This window comes from Microtus ochrogaster, chromosome 4 (assembly GCF_000317375.1).
Source record: "Microtus ochrogaster isolate Prairie Vole_2 chromosome 4, MicOch1.0, whole genome shotgun sequence".
Taxonomy (NCBI): domain Eukaryota; kingdom Metazoa; phylum Chordata; class Mammalia; order Rodentia; family Cricetidae; genus Microtus; species Microtus ochrogaster.
The window spans coordinates 62616516-62636639 of record NC_022011.1 but is presented as its reverse complement, the minus strand read 5'-3'; the positions used below and the strand labels follow the sequence as shown (position 1 = coordinate 62636639).

Below are 20124 nucleotides of genomic sequence, written 5' to 3'. Positions count from 1 at the left end.
CCTTCCTGGTTGCGCAGAGGGCTGACGGTGATCTGTAAGTTTTTTCCCCTTTAAATAAATACCACCCTATTAATCATAATTCCAAACTGCTGTGGTATTGTTTGTGACTTACGCCTTCATAACTTGTTTTCTTTTTCTTGAAAACTTTATATGTATACATCTATGCTTATATATATTTCAAATTTACTTCTTTGTTTACATTTTAAAAATATTTTATTCTTTAAAAATTTTATACATGTATAAAATGTTTCTTTATCATATCTACTCCCCCTTCCCTGTTCTAATTTACTCCAGGATCCCAACTTCATGTCCTCTTATAAACTTTTATTATTATTTTGTTCGGATTTTAAAAAAAATATATTGTTACTTAAAACTATTTACATACCAGCCACAGTTTCCTCTTCCTCCTCTCCTCCCTCACCTTATTCCTACCCGCCCCCCCCCCATCCAGTCCTCCTTTATTTCCACTTCAAATGGGGTAAGGTATCCTGTAGGGCCGGGGTCTACCCTTGTTCCTGGGGTTCATCTTGAGGACAGTTTCTGGTCAGCTGACAAAGCATTCTGTGTGTTCCTTTGCTCCTCCTGCCCTGCCTGGTGATTAGCTGTAGGGCATTGACTCCATTGTTGGTGTGGTAATTTCCCACCTGCCAGGGCGGAGGTCCTTGTGCAGCAGTTAGGTAGATAAGGACTTCCCCAAGTCTGAATAATCGGCCGTTCAGCAGATCTCCTTTCAAATGACCCTGGTCTCCTTGTGTGTTTTTTCAATCTCCAGACCCTTGCCCGACCGCTTACAGTACAATGGCGCGCGCGAACTGTACCGAGGGTGTAACACAGAATCGGGTGTTACAGTCTCCCAAGAGAACCAATGGCACATCAAGTTGAGGCAGGACCAACCTCCTCCCCACTGCATCAAGGCTGAACACAGTATCCCAACAAAGGGAATATGTTCGAAAGAGCCAGCTCATGCATAAGGAACAGGTTCTGGTCCCACTGCTAGGTGCCCCACTAAAGAGCAAGCAACACAACTGTCACCCCGATGCAGAGGGCTTAGGTGGGTCCAATGCAGGCTCTCTAGCTGTGCGTCCAGAGTCCCTGAGCTCCCACAAGCTCAGGTCAGGTCTCTGTGGGTTTCCCCATCATGATGTTGACTACCCCTACTCTTGCTCATACAATACCTCTATGGGAAAGTGTTTTCCATGTATGTATGCCACACGTGTATAGCATCTGCAGAGGCCAAAAGAGGATGCGATGCCTGAACTAGAGTTAGAGACAGTTGTTAGCTGCCATGTATGTGCTGGGAACCATATTTGTGTTCTCCACAAGAGTACTAAGTGAGCCAGGTGGTGGAGGCACTCAGGAGGCAGAGGTAGGTGGATCTCTGTGAGTTCGAGACCATCCTAGTACAGAGTGAGTTCTAGGACAGGCTCCACAGCTACACTAGAAACCCTGTCTTGAAAAACCAAAAGAAACAAAAACAAAAAAACAAAAGAAACAAAGAAACAAACAAAAAGAAGGGCTCTGAACAGAGGAGGAACCTCCCCAGCTTCTCTACTTTTGAGTACTAAGTCATTACCAGTTAGTATTCCCCCCCTCCACTTGGACACTTTTGTATGACATTAAATATTTTCCCAAAACATTACTTTTAATGACTGGGATAGATTTTTGGGGAATTGATGAGTTAATTTAATTACTTCCATTCCTCCTAAACTGTCATAACCATAAACAAATTCAAGAAATGTTCCTGCACATATAACTACATACATGTTAATAATTAACCTAGAATTATTTACTAAAATAGAAGTGTATAATTTGGGCTCTTCAGACATTCCTTAACTTCATGAAGCAGTCCCAGGAAAGGACATAAGGTCTTGTTTCTCAGACTACTGAAGCCTATACAACACTACCCCCTCTCACAAATTACTCAATGTGTTCTCATTGCTCCAGGATTCTGGTTATCTTATCTCTTCTAGAGACCCATCATCCAAGGTGCAGCCACACTTTCTTTTTTATAACCTGCAGTATAAAAACTGAACGCTTTCTTCTGTTTCCCAAATTTAGCATTTTAATATTACTATGCTTCAAAAAGCCAATATTCCACAATATCCTTTCCTCTTTTCCCTTGGAGACCCATCTTGTTTATGTGGCTTCATGACATTCTAGTAAAACATGCTAAAATAGAAATGACTATGATATTCAAGCTACCACCTTGCCCCTAGTGTTTGGGATCTAAGATTCATGTGTGTGTGTGTGTGTGTGTGTGTGTGTGTGTGTGTTTTAATGCTTCAGGTTAATCTGCATTTAGTTCACAGAAAGTTCTGCAATGATGAAAATCAAATGTGTGAATTTACTTACATGTGTGCTCCAAGGGAGAGAGCTGTTACAACTCTGCCAATGTTTTTCATATTTTCAGCCTCCTTTCAATAGTAAATCAGTCTCTGACAACTGGCTGTGAGAGAAATGAATTTCAGTGGCTTCCTTTTCTTTGCTGCCCTGGTGTCTTCTAACATTTAGAATTTAAGATGTCACTTTTCACCAAAACGATAATGTAAACCACAGGCACGCTTTATTTGCAATTAATTTCACTAATACTTCCTATTTCCGGCATACCAGCAGCATCAATCTGCTTTCTGACTCCCTTTTCACAGGACTACATATACACTGAGCAGGGACCTAGATTCACTCTGTCCTTCCTGTATTCATGCTTCCCATATTAATTATTTCCTGATGATTGTATATATTCTAGTACACAATTTTATATTCTGTTCATTACTTAGGCTTATGATACATTTTAGCATCACAAGTCTAAAATGAGAGGTTTTTGAAAAGAAGCCAATGAATGTATGCATGTTGGTAAAATCTAAGAAGCACTCTTTTGTGATCTAGATTTACCTTTAAGGATCTCACAACTTCTGAGTGATAACTTTTGTAGAGAATATAAGGCTTCTATGAAGACTAGGATACTTTTTGGGAACTTTCACTTTTATTAAGTAACACATTAATTGTATTAATAAGGGAACTAGAAACTGAATGAAACAATATAACAATTGAGCTTATATTTGAACAAGGTACTATTAATACAGTAGACTTCATTTTTCAATCTGTTTTTACTGATATTCTTGTCAATATAAGAATAAAATTATTATACATTACTAAATGTATTAAAAAGTCAAAAGTCAAACTCAAAAGACTATGAAGATTAAAGATCAGATAATATGACATCATAAAAGTACTACATAGATATTCTTCCAAAATCTTTCTGAATGACTTCAAATGCCATAAGTCACTGGAATATTGTCACACAAACTTAATGGTAAGCATAATGAATTGGCTTTTGTGTGATGATATTCTTTATCGATAACAAATTGATCTGTGCTCTGTGGATGTACAACAGAAGCACAGAATTAAAAGTCAATGATTCATCAGTTATTAGGAACAGACTGTATGTTAAGTAAAATATGGAAATTGTTTGATACATGATGTAATTAAATCATCACTAAACTTTTTATAATATGATTTTAAAGTTAGTTCATGAAATATTTGTAAATAGGAAGTCTACTCCCATCCTGCATTGGCAAGACTGAATGCTTCAGTTATCAAACTGATAGTAAGTTTCACTTAGAACAATCTTCTGTGCTTACATCTCAAACAGTATGTGTACAACAACGGATTTGACTGGAATAAACACAATATTAGCATCACAGAGAGCTGTATCTAAATGACTACAACATAATTATCATTTGATTGAATAATAAATAAAATAACCACAACCTTTATGCTCTTTGTTAAATTATGTTTGTTAGAGTAATCCTAGATGGCATTTTCTCTAATTATCTTTTCATAAAATATCAATTATATAAATGCACCCTTCATTGCACCTATCCAGCCCCAGTCAATGTTCACATATTTATTCAAGTCATGCATTTTTATTTATAAGCATCCCATTACTCTCATTTTGAAAGGAAATTCTGAAGCATATTAACTCATTTTATACTAGTTATTGTTTCCATTTGGTTCTTATTATGACTGGGTGACCACTTCTAAAACATCTTTTTGATACATCCTGTGTAAGAGACCCAAAATGCTCTGCTAGGCATGGTGTTCCCAAACAACCATTATCATATCTATATTTTGTTAATCACTTGGACCAGAATATTCTCAATAATGCCTCTTTCCATGCTTGATAATCAAAGTTCTCAAATTCTAGATGTTCTCCTTTTCCAGAGCAGGAAGTATAAAAGCCCACAACCTGTGAGGCTCAGCCGTCAACACTGGCTGCTCTTGCAGAGGAGCAGAGTCCAATTCCTAGCACGCTCATGGTGGTGATGGTCTGAAACTCCAGTTCTACAGGGAATCCAATGCCCCCTTTTTGGTTTCTTTGGGCACCAAGTATGCTAAGTTGTGTACAGACACATGTGTAGGCATAATACCCACACAAACAAAATAAAAACATTAAAAAATAACGGCTTATAACACAAGAATGATGTGATAGGCATACAGGAAGGTATCCATCACAAGCCTGAAGGTCTTGGAATAGGCCCATAAAGTTTTGGCACTCTTCACAACCAAGGCAACAAGCACCTTAGCCTGGGTCCCCTCTATGGCCAAGAATAGTACTTACAGCCAGGCCAATTACTTTTGACTATAAAATTTTAGCAACTTCCATGCTTGAGCCATATGGAAATCTTAAGCTATGGGTAGGAGAGACTGCAAGTGGCCCTGCATATTTTTGCCATTTCCCCGGGCTTGGTGATCTGCAGAGTAGCGTGACAGGTATGACTCTGCTCTCACTGTGTTCCTAAACCTCAAGAAGCTGATGCTTTCCACTCTGGTGCTTTAGAATGCCACTATCCTGTCAACAGCCTCAACCAGCTCTCTTGCGGTTGAGAGGGGATCCGGATGGAGAGAAGCCCAGCTGTCTATCCGCTCAGCTGAGGCCTGTCATGAAGATGAACGTAGAGATCACCAGTGGAACAGGGACGAGCTGGCTCAGTGATTGTGCAGTAAATTGCAAACGCACAGAACCATTAGTAGAGGCAGAAAAAACTACTCATAACAACGAGGCTAAAGCCGAGTTGGGTTATAGTGCTGAGAGGCTGGTTAGCACCGCTTATTAACAGTGTAAGCCTTAACTCTTATTTCCTATAACAGAAATTTTAACAGTTTTTGGAAAAAAAACCTGCTCTCATAAATGCTTAGAACATTGTACTACTCAAATTATTATTTACAGATAGCCATTCAAATCAAGTCAGTGTCTTGCTATGACACCATAACTGGTCTGGGACCCACTGTGTAAATTAGGCTAGCTTTGAACTCACAGATGCCTTTCTGCTTCTGCTTCTCAAGTGCTGAGATTAAAGAAGTACACAGCCATGCCTAACCAGATAACCTTAATTTAAAAAGTGTGATCATATGTCAGTATAAAAACAGTACACCAGTAGCTGTGCAATTACTAATGTATGTAAGTATAGGAACACGGTACCAAGTGTCCTCTCAATTCCATTGCATGGCCCTTGGCAATAGGGACACATTTTATTTTTATTTTTTGTACAATAAGCACATATTAGCTCTAACTGGTAAATATTTCTAAAAGCCTCAGTACAGTATCCTTAGATCAGGGAATTAATGATTTCCACTCCTCAAAAGTACCAGGGAAACTCCCCATGGAAACATTCATAAACTTTGTGCTTAGGACATTACAAATTATTTTTGTATTTTTTTTCAAAAGAAGAATAGGATAAGGACAATGAAAACCCTTCCCCTGAATGACTTGAATGGAAAGCCGAGACTGTTTATTGTGTTCTGAATTCTTCCGGGGATCACTCCTACTTTTCTGCTTTGAATTCCATATCTCATCCCAGCTTCTTACCCATCACTAAAGCAGTCTTATTTCTTTCATTTTTAAAATGTCACCCGCAAAAGACCCTTCCTTATTTCCCAGCTTTTGTATGACTTCACAAGTCTATATTAGTATCCTCATTTGGTTTCCATTGCTGGTAAGCACTATGACCACAACCACGTGGGGAGGAGAGGGTACACTTCAGACTACAGTGATGAATGACGGAAGTCAGGGCAGGCATGCACAGCAGGCACTTGGAGATAGAAACAAGGGGCACTGAATGATGGTTTGTTTCTCATGGCTTGGTACCCAGGATGCCCTGCCTAAGGGTTGGGCCCTTCTACTTCCATCGTTCATCAAGAAAACACCCCACACACTTGCCTTCAGACAATCAGATGAAGGCAGGTTTTCATCTAAAGTTTCTCTACCTGATGAACCTAGCTTGTGTCAAGATACAAAAAACCTAACTGAGACATTTAAGTTCCCCCTGTAATCTTTCTGGTAATATCCAGTACCTCTCTTTTATAAAAATTACAACATAACACTTGGCTATCTACTTTATTGCAAAGAAGAAGCAGATGAGACCCAGGATTTCCTCTTAAAGCTTTTCTTTGTCACTTTACAAATACAGAACGGTGTGGAAACAGAGTGTCTGCATGTACAGGGAAACAATGCCTTCCTTCTTAACGGAAACTGAGCAATAATTAGTCTCAACTACATAGCCCGAAGCCTCTTTTCAGTATTATTTTTAAAATAATAGGTTTTCATAGGACATCTATAAAATAATAAACTGACTATAATTCTGAAGTAAAATTATTTGTGATGTATTTTTTACCTATTAGTACTATGATGTTACTTTTTTGCTTTTCTGTATTTGAAGATTCTCATGAAGAATGGTCATAATGAATCCTTGGGTATATTTATATAACTATCTAAGATTGACCATGTAAGTTAAAAGTGGCAGATTTTGCACTTCAACCTTGTAAGAACAGTATTGTGACTGCTTCAGATGCAGGCTATTTTATGCAGGTCAAATTATTATTGAAAACTATCTTCTTGTTATCATCTAGTTACCCAATGGTTCTCTTCAAATTCATCCCTCCAATCTACATGTACCCATGTTCCGTTGAGCAGTATCTTTCATATTACCTTTGTTCCACATGCAAACACTGCCATGGGCAACTACCATTGTATTTGATCACTTCTGTGAGATCAATTGACAGTTTTCGAATCCACTAATGAGTGTGTTCATGGAGTGTTTGTGTTATTCTAACTTTTTCAGATCAGGAAATTTCTATTTGGTTGCAAATGGTAGGACTTTGTTCTTTGTAATAGCTGCACTAAATTCTCCCCACCCCCGTGTGTGAATCACATTTTCTCTATATTCACTCATCTGCTTATACATCTGTATATCTATAATAAACATATAAGTTGAAATTTCTCTTCCACAACCTGATTTAACCCTTTGGATATATACCCAGTTATGAGATTGCTGGGTCAGACAATAATTTTAGTCTAGTTTTGTTCTAGGACTCAACACACTTCTCCCATAATAGTTATATTATTTACTTTTCTGCCAACAATATACAGGGTTTTCATCTTTCCATATCCACACCAGCACTTGTTATCTTTTGTCTTTTCAATAGTCACGCTTGTCAGAGTGAAGTGACATCTCACTGTGGTTTTAAATAAAATTTCTGGACGTCTTATTTTGAAAAGGGTATTTTTTCTTTTTAAATTGGCTTATTTATTTTGCTATGAGTTTTAAAAACATGAGGTTTGAATATTAAGCTCTTTTCAGTTTGTAGAGTTGGCAAATATTTTTTTCCAATCTGAAGATTATCTCTTCCTACTTTTTAAAAATTATTTCTTTTGTTGCACAAAAACTCTTCTAGTTTGGTACAATATAATTTGTCTATTTTTGCTTTTGTTTCACTATACATATATAATATAGTCACACACACACATCCTAGACCTGGTTAATGTCATTAAGTATTTCATTTATCTTTTCTTTTAGTATTATAAGTTCAGGTGTTATGTTTAAGAATGAAATCAGAGGAGAGGGTGCCTGAACTGGCCTTGTCCCCTACTCAGATTGATGACTATCTTGAATATCACCATAGATCCTTCGTCCAGCAACAGATGGAGACAGAGGCCCACATCAGAGCACTGGACTGAGCTCCCAAGGTCCAGTTGAAGAGCAGAAGGAGGGAGGATATGAACAAGGAAGTCAGGATCTCGAGGGGATGATCCACCCACTGAGACAGTGTGCCTGAACTAATGGGAGCTCACCAAAGCCAGCTGGAATGGGACTGAATGAGCATGGGATCAAACTGAGCCCTCTGAATGTGGCTGACAATTGGGGCAGACTGAGAAGCCAATGATAATGGCAGTGGGATTTGTCTCTATGGCATGTACTGGCTTTTTGGGATCCTAGTCTATTTGGATGCACACCTTCCTAGGCCTGGATGGAGGGGGGAGGGCAAGGGTCCTTCCCTCGCTTAGGACTGGAGGGAGAAGGGAGGAGGGTGAGTGGGGGAGTGGGAGGGAAGTGGCTGGAGGGGAGGAAGTGGAAATTTTGATTCCTAGTATTAATAAAGTAATAAAAAAGAATTGCTTCTAAGTCACATAGAGTTGCATACCTTAAGAGAAAATAAAATACTTAATCAATGAAAAAAGGAAAAAAAAAGAATGAAACCATTTTAAATGAAAACCAGATTATTCAAAGTAAAAACTCGCCGGGCGATGGTGGCGCACGCCTTTAATCCCAGCACTCAGGAGGCAGAGGCAGGCGGATCTCTGTGAATTCATGTCTACAGAGTTCAGCCAAGAACAGTAAAGGCTACACAGTGGGGGCCAACCACAAAAAAAAAAAAAAAAACCAAAGTAAAAACTCACAACTTAGTCAATGAGAAACTTCAAAGACAGCATTTCAGCATATGAATAAATACCTAGGATCACACATATCTAATAGATTTCCAGTCAATAGGATTAAATACTGCATAACTATGGTCTGATAAAAGTTCTGATAAGTTCTCTCAAGATATGAGAGGAAAGAAATCTTGCGTCTGGATGTTAGAGAGGGATTGCTTAAAGCATACAAGTTATATGAAATAAGTAGTGATATTTACAAATGTATGAGATCATATGTAATGTCTGAAAAGAGAATCATGTTAACAAGGAACTGATTCTCACTGGAACACTCAAGAGTGGCCATAAAATGTGCTTACCCAAGAAAACTTATGAGCAAAGTACTCCAGTTGGAGACTTGCAAGGGAATTTCAAAAGCCCAAAATGAAGCAGAAATTAACTCAGAGGATATTATCAATGAAATCCAACCCTGTAGAAAATAAAGTCTTCAACAAATAAATAAAAAATGTGACACTAGTTATAAAAATAAAGACTCTGAATCAAATCCTACTTACAAAAATGTTCGGCTTGTACAAGCTTACAATTAACAACAATAAGAAATTAATTGGCAATATTTAAATCAAAACACTTCAATGAAAATATACAATTCCTGTTTACCTGAGAAACTGGACAGTGAGTGTGGTAACGGTAGGTCAACATTCCTGCCTTGCCACAGTGATCTGGAGCAGAGCAGAGGCTGCTCCTCCAGAAAGGGCTTGGCTCTCCAGCTTGCTTCAGCGGCTTCCTGCTTCATTCCACCATTCTGGCCTCTGTAAGTGATCAGGTTTCCAACTTCTGGAACAAAAAGGACTTGGAGATAAGGGCTCAAGCATACACTTTAGCTTTGATAAGAGTCAAAATTAATTTTTGTTCATCATTTAAACTGTATTTTCATTTCTTTAGAAGGGTGGAGGTTGGGCGCTCAGCAGGCTCGCATACATTCTTAGCATGCGAAGGGCAACACTAAATCAGTTCCAGCCATAAACACACAGTAAGAGTCTCACCAGTGACACTGAGCTGGCCCGTAACTGGTGATTCTTGAATCAGTGACTATATGAAGACTCCCAACTCATATATCATCCACATCTTGGGAATTCATAGTAGCATCAGAAAATTATGGAATAAAATTATATAATTTACTTTTTATTAAGCGATACAAAATGTAATGGATTTTACCCTTGGAAAAATAATTTTCTTTTATAAAATGATAAAAGCATAAGCTTTTTAAAGGTATGTTTAAGATGTTGTATTTACTCTGTTGTATCCTGGCTTTCAGAGACACTTGTTTGCCATGCCGTGTGATAAGGCTTTTCCTTATTGGGTAAAATTGTCCCTACAGTGATTTGACTTATTTTGCTCTGTTGCCATATCAACAGACAACCTTCTGAGTATAATAGGAATTCTATATCTTATGTAATTAAGTTGGTGATGTGGACAGGTACAAGTCCTTCAGTCAGAAAGCAAACTCCTAAATAAACAAGCTAACTGGCATGGAAACTAGATATGTAATAATGAAGACATGTGTAGACTAGTGTTGTGGAATGTTATTTTAAGGTGTGTTACATTTGTTTATGCTGTGGAACATTTGTCTAATGATGCAAAGATGTGTTGTATTCTTTTATGTTGCATTTGTTTAACTTTGTGAAGCTGTGATGCTTTGCCTGTCTAAAACACCTAATAGTCTAATAAGGAGCTCAACAGTCATTAGTGAGACAAGAGAAAGGATAGACATAGCTGGTAGGCAGAGAGAATAAATAGGAGGAGAAATCTGGGAAGAAAGATCTAGGATGAAGAGGAGATGGAGGAGCGAGAAAAGAAGGGGCCAGTCACCTGGCCACACAGCCAGATACAGAATAAGAAGAAAAGAAAGGTATATAAATAGCTAAAGATAAAAGCCCAGAGGCAAAAAGTCGATGTGATAATTTAAGAAAAGCTGGCTAGAAATAAGCCAAGCTAAGGTCGGGCATTCATATAAAGGAATAAGACTGTGTGTATATACTTGGGAGCTGGGTGTTGGGTCTGCAAAGAGTTAAAAGCAGCAACAACATCATTTTAGTGTACCAATGTGAAGCTCACAAACATCCATCGAGACCTGAGAAAGCTGAAAAAACAAAAACAAGAACACAACTCCTTTAAGAAGTTCTGATGCACAGAAACAGCCTTTCTTTTCTTTTCTTTTTTTTAAATTTTAAGTAGAAAAAAGTAAGTTAAAAAATGTCTGCCACAGTGCAGGGCACTGGCATTCCTAGTTGTGGGGTTAAGTGCAGTTCCTGGTCAAAAGGCACCTCTGTTCTGGCTGCAAACTTTAGGCTTGGCTCTCAGGAACTAAAAAGCAGGTGTAGCTGGCCAATAGAGCTGCACAGAGGACCCAGTTGTAGCTTGGTAGTTTAAAGTTTGTTCACATGGTCAAAAAAGGCTAAAAAGTATTCAGTAAAAGAAGTCCATATGGAAAAACCTCTAAACAGGTTCCAGTGTGTTTTGCAATGCCTGTCTAAAACATCTGATTAATCTGATAAAAAGCTGAATGGCCAATATCAAGGCAGAAGAAAGAATAGGTAGAGCTGGCAGGAGAAAGGATAAATAGGAGGAGAGATCTGGAGAGAAAGAGATCTAGGAGGAAGAGGAGAAGGAGAGGGGACACCAGGGGCTGGCTACCCAGCCATACAGAAGCCACAGAGTAAGAAGTAAAGAAGGGAATAGAGAAGAGAGAAGGATAAAAGCCCAGAGGCAAAAGGTAGATGGGATAATTTAAGTTAAGAAAAGCTGGCTGGAAATAAACCAAGTTGAGGCCAGGCATTCATAAGAAAGAATAAGATTCCATGTGCTTTATTTGGGAGGTGGGTGTTGGGCCTCACAAAGAGCCAAAAGAGTAAAAGACTAAACAACAGACCAGTGACCCATTATCCTGAGAATAAGAACAAACTTCTCATCACATCCTAGTTAATCTATAGGGCAACCCTCCACCTGTACGCATTTCCTGATAGCCAGACTTCCACCTTTTTGTTTTGTTTCTGTTCTGTGTCACGTGCTTCAAACCAGTGCCATTGCTGGAAAACAATTTTCAAGCAGATGAGGACAGGAGAGTGTGAAGGACAGGATGTGGGCAGTGCCCTTGAACAGTCTGTTAGTTCCTGACAAGGCAGCCAGGAGAGACAAAGGAGCGGGTGTAGAAAAGGGGAAAAAAGTTAAATGATGGTATTAGTAATCCTATGTATCTGGGCATTATATTTCATATATAAACAAAAAGTTCAAATTTTTGTTAAGCACCATGATAGCCATTGGAAACCCAAACACTAGGAGAACACAGTCCACATCTCAAGGCACTTATTACATGAGAAGAGAAAGGACTTTATTAGCCTGGTTAACACTAATGGTCCTGGCTATGAAAGAGATAATTATGGAAAGTTAGAGAGCATAAAACTCGTCTACTTTTCAAGAATAATGGCTACATCTAGGGCTGCAGGGGGTTAGGCAGGCAAAGAAAGGTCAATAGGGGCTACAGACTTCGTTAAGTTTATTCAAAAGATTTCCTTTTCCAAACCCTGAAAATGAAAGTGCTTACATTTCTGTGTATGCAAATGTTTCCAACACTGTACTCATTTTTAGCTGACAAACATAAAGGTCTCATTTTGTCAGACCTTCAACTTTGTGATGTTGAAGGGACAGAGCTGTGACTAATCTGCCTGATTTCTGAAATGCAAAATGATAAAGTGACATCTACAGGAACTAACAGCATTATTTTATTTTATTTTTTTTAAAAACTGCTATCAAATAATGCTCATTTCAGTAAGAAAGGAACATTAGAAATTAATGCATGGAAGGAAAAAGGAAAATTGAAAAGGAAGCTGGGTGCTTACAATTACAGCAACACATGGGAGGTGGAGGCAAGAGGCTAAAGAGTTCAAAGTCGGCATTAGCTACAAAATGATTTTGAGATCAATGCAGGCTAAAGGTACCCCAATCTTACCCACAAAAACAAACAAGCAAACAAGTCAAAAGGAGCTAGACGCAGGCCAGGGAGTACTAGACAATGTAATTCAAGTTATAGGAAACTATAATCCTTCTTTATGAAGGAATCCTGAGTAAAAGAAAGATGAAGCTAGGGTACTGAGCAGTCAAATATATAAATGATCCTAGAATTACGTTCTCTTTTAGGAACATACATAAATATGTTAACTCAACTTTGGTATAACCCTACAAAGCAAGTACTTTTAATATTTTTATTATAGAGTAAAATTAATGCAAGAGAAATAAACAACTTTACGTCCTTTCCAGCTTTGACATGATTCATGTACACTTTCTTTCACCCAGAGTATGATCATAATCCAGCATTTATCCATCTCACTGTTTATCCTATTCCTATCTGTCTCCTCTGAAAAGAAGGCAATGTAAGCACAGGGGATACAGTAGATATCATAACAGACAAAAATCCCTGAGAATTATTTTGCTTTGAGTTCAGTAACTTCCCAGAGACTAATTTTGTAGTGTGTTTTTTTCTCCAAGACACAAAGTACTTTAAAAGGCTTGAGTTAAAATATTTGCCAAAAATATTTTTCGAGTGGATCATGAACATATCTGATCATCAAGCATATCCTTGCCAGGCTCATCACTCTCACTGTAAGACAGGGAGCTAGAGAATTCAGTTCCTGCTTCAAAGAACATTTGGGACTTGAAACAAGGTAGAAGCATGAAGGATACTTAGGGCATAAATGAGAAATCCTGTATTTCATGATCTCCATTCTTCAACCAGCAAATGTTATCTAAAAGAGCAGCTCATCTTTCCTCTCCACCATCATAATATAAGCCTAACTTCACATTATTGTAATGTTCACAATACCATGAGCTGGAATTGGCCTGAAAGCTCCCTTTTTAAGGACTAGCTCTCATGGTACCAGAAGGTACAATGCAAACTTCCAATATAAGGGAGCAACCAACTGTCCTAACCAGCTATGACATCTATGAACCACAATATGAGGGAAATTAGTAGGAATAAGCACTACAATAAAAATCAGAAAAAGCACAATAAATAACAATGATGCAACTGAAGAATTCCAAGATACAAGAACAAACCAAACCAAAATCCTGTAAGAACAAGAAATACTAAAGACCAAACAAGATATGAACGTGAAAGAAACACAGCTAAAATGCAAACAATGAACAGAATCAATGAATCCAAGAGGTGATTATTGCAGAAGATAAAAAAGAAAGAAATGACCCAGATGAACAGAATCAATGAATCTAATAGGTGGTTATTGCAGAAGATAGATAAAAAAGAAAGAAATGACCCAGATGAACAGAGTCAGAGATGAACATGGAATCATTACAACAAACACCAAAGAAATTCAGACTATCATAAGCAAATACTTCCTGCCAGGTCGCTCCACCTATACTTCTTGCCTGGCTACTGGCTAATTAGCATTTTAAGAAACCAATACAAGTGACCAATCTTTACAGGGTACAAGACTCTTGTCCCACAGCACTAAGGCTCAGGGAAAATTATGGAAGAGGGTATGGAAAGACTGTAAAAGCCAGAGCATTGGGAAGTCTGCTATAAGACTGTGTATCCTACTGCCATCTGGAGCTACATCCAGAAAAGTCTCCCCAATATAAAATTCTCAGTTACACCTATAAAAGTTTCTCTCCAAAATGAGCTAAACACAAAATGACACCAGTGGACATACCAAACTGGATGGTTTCAGTTAGTCTCAGTAGTCCTGGCTAACGGGCCTCAACTGATGTTTAAATGTTATTTCAGGGAAGAGACTAAAATTTTAGTACAACAGTGAAAAACAAAAGGACTTGAGACTTCCCAAGATCAAATTCTTGGTGAGGGCTCTTATGCTGACCCACAGGTTCAAGCTCTTTACAATGAAAAAATCTTGTCCCTATGCCATAAAACAGCCTTAAATGGTTGGGGCAGGATTCAAAAACCAGGAAAATAAATTGAAGCATATACTAGGGTTAAACAGGGTCAGAGAGAACCCTTTAGTGACTTTTTACAAAGATTAAGGCTTCCAGTGGTAGGACCAGGGCACCAATGCAGTCACAAAACCTTAGACCTACAATCGGTCCTGTCTGTAAGATGTCCTGGGGCAATGGTTACACAGAACTTGTGTGAGTGGTCAACCGATAACTGGTCTAATACGAGGCTCTAGTCAAAGCCCATGCCAGACAGACACTGCCTTGATGATCAGGAACTGGAGGATGGATACCTCAGAGACCTAGGGTAGAACCAAACATAACCAACAAAGAAAAGAAAATCAACGAGATGATTCCTAATGACACTCTGCTATACTCAGATTGATGCCCAGACCAGTAGTCATCTAGGAGGGTTCCTCTGGCAGCTGATGGGAGCAGATGCAGAGACCACAGTCAATCATTAGGGGGAGAGAAGAGTCCAGGGTGGAGGTCTCCATCAGGTCCCTCCCTTCAGACTTAGGGCAAGAGGAATTTTGTGGCCAGAGGGGTTGAGGGCACAGGGAGGACTCAGTCTGAGGAATCACCCTAGTAAGGCTCATGAGGGCTCACAGAGACTGATGTGGCAATCACAGAGCCTGCATGGGTCTGAGCTAGGCCATCTGCATACATGTTATGGTTGTTAGCTGGGTGTTCTCGTGGGATACTGACAGTGGGAGTGGGGTGTCTCTGACTCTTGCCTGCTCTTTTCCTTCTACTGGGTTGCCTCACCCAGTCTCGATGTGAGATGTAAGGCTTTGTGTCTGGTATTATTGTATCTTGTTGTCTGGTATTTAGTTGATGTCCCTGGGGGCCCTGCTTTTTTTGGGATGGGTGTGGGGTAGGATAGCAGGGTGAATATGGGGGAAGAGGGTAGGTAAGGGGGAACTGGGAGTAGTGGAGGCAGGGAAAGCAGTGACTGGATGTACTGTATGAGAAAAGATTAAAAAAAATCAATAAATAAACAAAACCAAATTCATATATAATACTGAGGAACACATTTTAAAGTATAAAATCTATTTATGACATTAATCTTTTCAAACCTGACATTTTTCTCCACTATTTATATGTGTTTTAATTTTCATGTGTCTATGTTTGTCTCCCCAATATTGTTACTATTTCAGTCAGATAACTTCTCCTTCTGTATGCGGTTCTTCTTCTCCGTCCCTTTGTACCCACGCTGCATATCCCTTTCTTTCATATAGACCTGTGCTGTCACTGAAGCTTGGTTGTTCGTGTCTAAAGCTCTATGGCAGCACCTCAAATTCCCCTGCCCACTGTCTTTTGTTCAGCCAAGTTCAAAACTTTGTCTGATTTTATTTTGATTTTCTTTCATTTAAAGAAACTCTTCATTTTGAAATAACTTAAACAACAGTTACATACTACCAGGACCGTTCCATAAAGATACAGACGCTGTAAACATTTTGCCACAATTGCTTCATCTCTCTCTCCCTTTCTGCCTTACTCAATATATTTGTAAGTTTACAAGATTTTGACATTAAATTACATTTATCACATCTCTGCTTTGTTTCTGCTCTCTTTGCACTTATACTCAATATGTTAGAGTGTCCAATTCTGTCCATACTGTTGTTCTCTTATCTGACACTTTTACAGAAAAAAAAAAAGCAGAGAACATTAAATTGAAGACTTTTTGAAAGATTTTGACTTTAAAATGTTTATAATGCAAATGCATTTGGCATTCTTCAGTGTATGATTCAAAGTTTTGCCTTGCCTTAATGAGCTTGATTATTTATTTCTACACCAACACAGAATGAAAACAGACAATGATGACCTTGCTACTAACACTGAACACATCATTGAGCTGCATTTAAGTTTCAAGAACAACCAGTACAGAGAAACTCCCAGGAATCTGGAAAGAATTTTAGGTTAAAATGCTGAAGTTGGCTTCAGAGTCTTTAGCAACACTGGGAAATAAAATGGTGCAAGCAGTTTTATTTCTAGGTAAATCAATCTAATGTTACAGAAAATTTTCTATGGCAACTGATACAGAAAAAAGATAAAAGCTTTCTTTATTTCTAACTATTGGGACTGTTTGAAGACTTTATTCTTTACTGTGAATTTTGTTTTAAAATTCTACTAGAATATATTTCAACATTTTTATTTTAGCAATGCTCAGGATGGACAATGGTGATTCTTATCAGCCAATCAGCTTCTAATTGTGCCTACTGACTTTTGTAGGTCTGGGAGCTTATATAAATCCTAGCTTACGGTTAAGCAGTAACACTAGTTATTAATTCATTATTTTTATTAGAAAGGCATCAAGAACAGATACTGACATACATATCATTTATTAAAAACAGCAGGCAACTACAGAACATATAAATTGTGTTTTCACCCCCAAAACAAAAAGACAAACAAAAGTAATTTACCAAATGTAAGAAAATAATCCTGAGGCTCAAAAGCTTAGTTCTTAAGATATTTGCTCCTAGAAATAAACGAGTATTTTCTTTCTTTTTTTTATTTTAAAAGTTTGTTTTTCATCTCACATACCAACCATAGTTCCTCTTCCCTCTCCTCCTCCTGCTCACCCCCACCCAACCCACCATCCACTCATCAGAAAGGGTAGGCCTCCCATGGGGATTCAACAAAGTCTAGCATATCAAGTTGCAGTAGGAACAAGCCCTCCTCCGCCCCTGTATCTAAGCTGAGTAATGTATCCCTCCACAGAGAATGGTCTCCAAAAAGCCAGTAATGCACTGGGGATGAATCCTGGTCCCATTGCCAGTGGCCCCACAGACTGTTCAAGCCACAGAACTGTCACCCACATTCAGAGGGCCTCGTTTGGTCCTATGCAGGTTCCCCAGCTGCCAGTTCTGAGTCAGCGAGCTCTCATTAGCTTAGGTCAGTTGTCTCTGTGGGTTTCCCCATAATAATCTTGGCCCTTTTGCTCATATAAACCCTCTCTTTGACTGGACACCGGGAGTTCGGCCCAGTGGTTAACTGTGGATCTTTGCATCTGCTTCCATCAATTGCTAGATGAAGGTTCTATGATAACAGTTAGGGTGGCCATCAATCTGATTACAGGGCAAGAACAGTTCAGGCACCCTCTCCACTATTGCTTAGTCTTAGCTGGGGTCATCTTGTGGATTCCTGGGAATTTTCCTAGCACCAGGTTTCTCCCTAATCCCATAATGGCTCTCTCTATCAAGATATTTCTTTTCTTACTCTGCCTCTCTGTCCCTCCCCCACCTCAATCATCTTGTTCCCTCATGAGCTCTGTAGGCTCATATTTCTATATGGTGTGGCAGCCAGGCTATCAAGCCATAGTTCTCCACCTGAGGTGGTCATGGAACCCTCCAGACAGGCTGTCGTTAACCTAACTAAAGGTCAAAATGCTGTTTTGCTCCTTTCTTTGTAATTTGGAGGATGCCTGATAGAGATGTTAATTCAAACCAACGTGACAGCTAGCATACAGAGCACACAGGTAGTTGTGGACGTGACTAAAAGCCATTCACCTGGTTACCTAGGAGACAGAATGCTGGTGTATTTCTCCCTCGGTTTATGTTTTAGTATAAAGGCTGTTTGGAGAATAAAGTGAGAGGGATTCTTCAGGGTGTGAACTCAGGATTTCATGAGGGATCTCTGAGAATCCCCCTCCCGGTAAAGCCATGTGATTTGTATCTTTATTCCCGTGCCTCCATGCCTGTCCAGAGACAGTTTATGATGGGGTCTGGTTTAGAGAAATAATTTATGGTCCGGGCCAGTACCGGACCCCAACAGACCTCCTCCCCCTACCTTACTCCACCACCCCCAGCCCCACAATTTACTCAGGAGATCTTATCTATTTCTCCTTCCCAGGGGCATCCTCTCATGTCTCTCTTAGGGACCTCCTTGTTACCCAGCTTCTCAGGGGTGGAGTAGCCTGACTATACTTTTCTTTACCTCTAATATCCACTTATGAGTCAGTGCATACTATGTTTGTCTTCCTGGGTCTGAGTTACCTCACCAAGGATGGTTTTTTCCTAGTTCTATCCATTTGCCTGCAAATTTCAAGTTGTCATTGTTTCTCCTATACAAGTAATAAATGGGCTGAAAAAGAAGTCAGAGAAACATCACCCTTTATAATAGCCACAAATAACAGAAAATATCTTGGAGTAACTCTAAGCAAGCAAGGGAAAAACCCGTATGACAAGAACTTTAAATCTCTGCGAAAGAAATTAAAGAAGATACCAGAAAATAGAAAAATCTCCCATGCTCTTGGATATGTAGGATCAACATAGTAAAAATGGCAATCGTACCAAAAGCAATCTACAGATTCAGTGCAATCCCCATGAAAATCCTATCACAATTCTTCACAGACCTTAAGCGAACAATATTCACCTTCATATGAAAAAACAAAATAACCCAGAATAGCCAAAACAAATGGGGCCTCCTGAAACTGAGAAGCTTCTGTAAAACAAAGGACACAGCAAATAAGACAAAATACCAGCCTACAGAATGGGAAAATACCTTCACCAAATCCACCTCTCACAGAGAGCTGATCTCTGAAATATATAAAGAACTCAAGAAACTAGACATCAAAATACCAAATAATCCAACTAAAAATGAGGTTCAGATCTTTATCTAATAACTGATTGAAGCAGATGCAGAGATGCTGATGCAAAGTGGTTAGTTGTGGAACTAACCACTTCAAGGAGCTCCTGGAGTCCTGGGAAGATGGATAACATGAACCAAGGGGTCCAGACCACGATGGGGGAAACCCACAGAAAAAAGCTGACCCAAACTAGTGGGAGCTACTGACTCTGGACAGATAACAAGGAAACCTGCATAGGACTGATCTAGCCCCCCTGAAATCAGGTGACAGTGAGTGGCTTGGACAGTTTGTGGGGCCACTAGCAGTGGGACCAGGAGCAATCACTAATGAAATAATCTGGCTTTTGGGAGCCCATTTCCTATGAATAGAAACCTTGCTTAGGCTAGTCATGGGGGAGGGCCTTGGTCCTTTTTCAATATGGTTAGGTGACAGAATTGACTCCCCATGGGAGGTCTTACCCTCTCTGAGAAACAGATTGTGGGTAGGGAAAGGGGAAGGTGGGGGAGGAGGAGGGAGGTGGAACTGGGATTAGTACGTAAAAGTAAAATAAATTAAAAAATGGTGTTCAGATCTAAACAGAGAATTTTCAACTGAGGAATCTCAAATGGCTGAAATACACTTAAAGAACTGTTCAACATTCTTAGTCATCAGGGAAATGTAAATCAAAATGACTCAGATACTTACACCTATCAGAATGACTAAGATCAAAAACACTGCTGACATCTTATGATGGAGAAGATATGAAGTAAGAGGAACATCCGTCCACTGCTGGTGGGAGTGCAAACTTGCTTTTTCAGTAGCAGCCTAAAGATCATCTTGATTTGACTGTTTCTTTTTTTTTTTTTTTCTTTTTTTTGGTTTTTCGAGA

At 39.1% G+C, this 20124-nt stretch overlaps 1 protein-coding gene across 2 annotated transcripts in view; it reads right to left on the bottom strand.

Moving 5' to 3' along the window:
- Mbd5 (methyl-CpG binding domain protein 5) overlaps window positions 1-20124 on the bottom strand; it is a 122931-nt gene that overhangs the window by 65974 nt on the left and 36833 nt on the right. For both annotated transcript variants that reach the window (XM_013345992.2, XM_005346391.3), the window contains exon 2: window positions 9365-9541. The gene's annotated coding sequence lies outside the window, so the exon portion shown is untranslated. The remainder of the gene's footprint in view (window positions 1-9364; window positions 9542-20124) is intronic.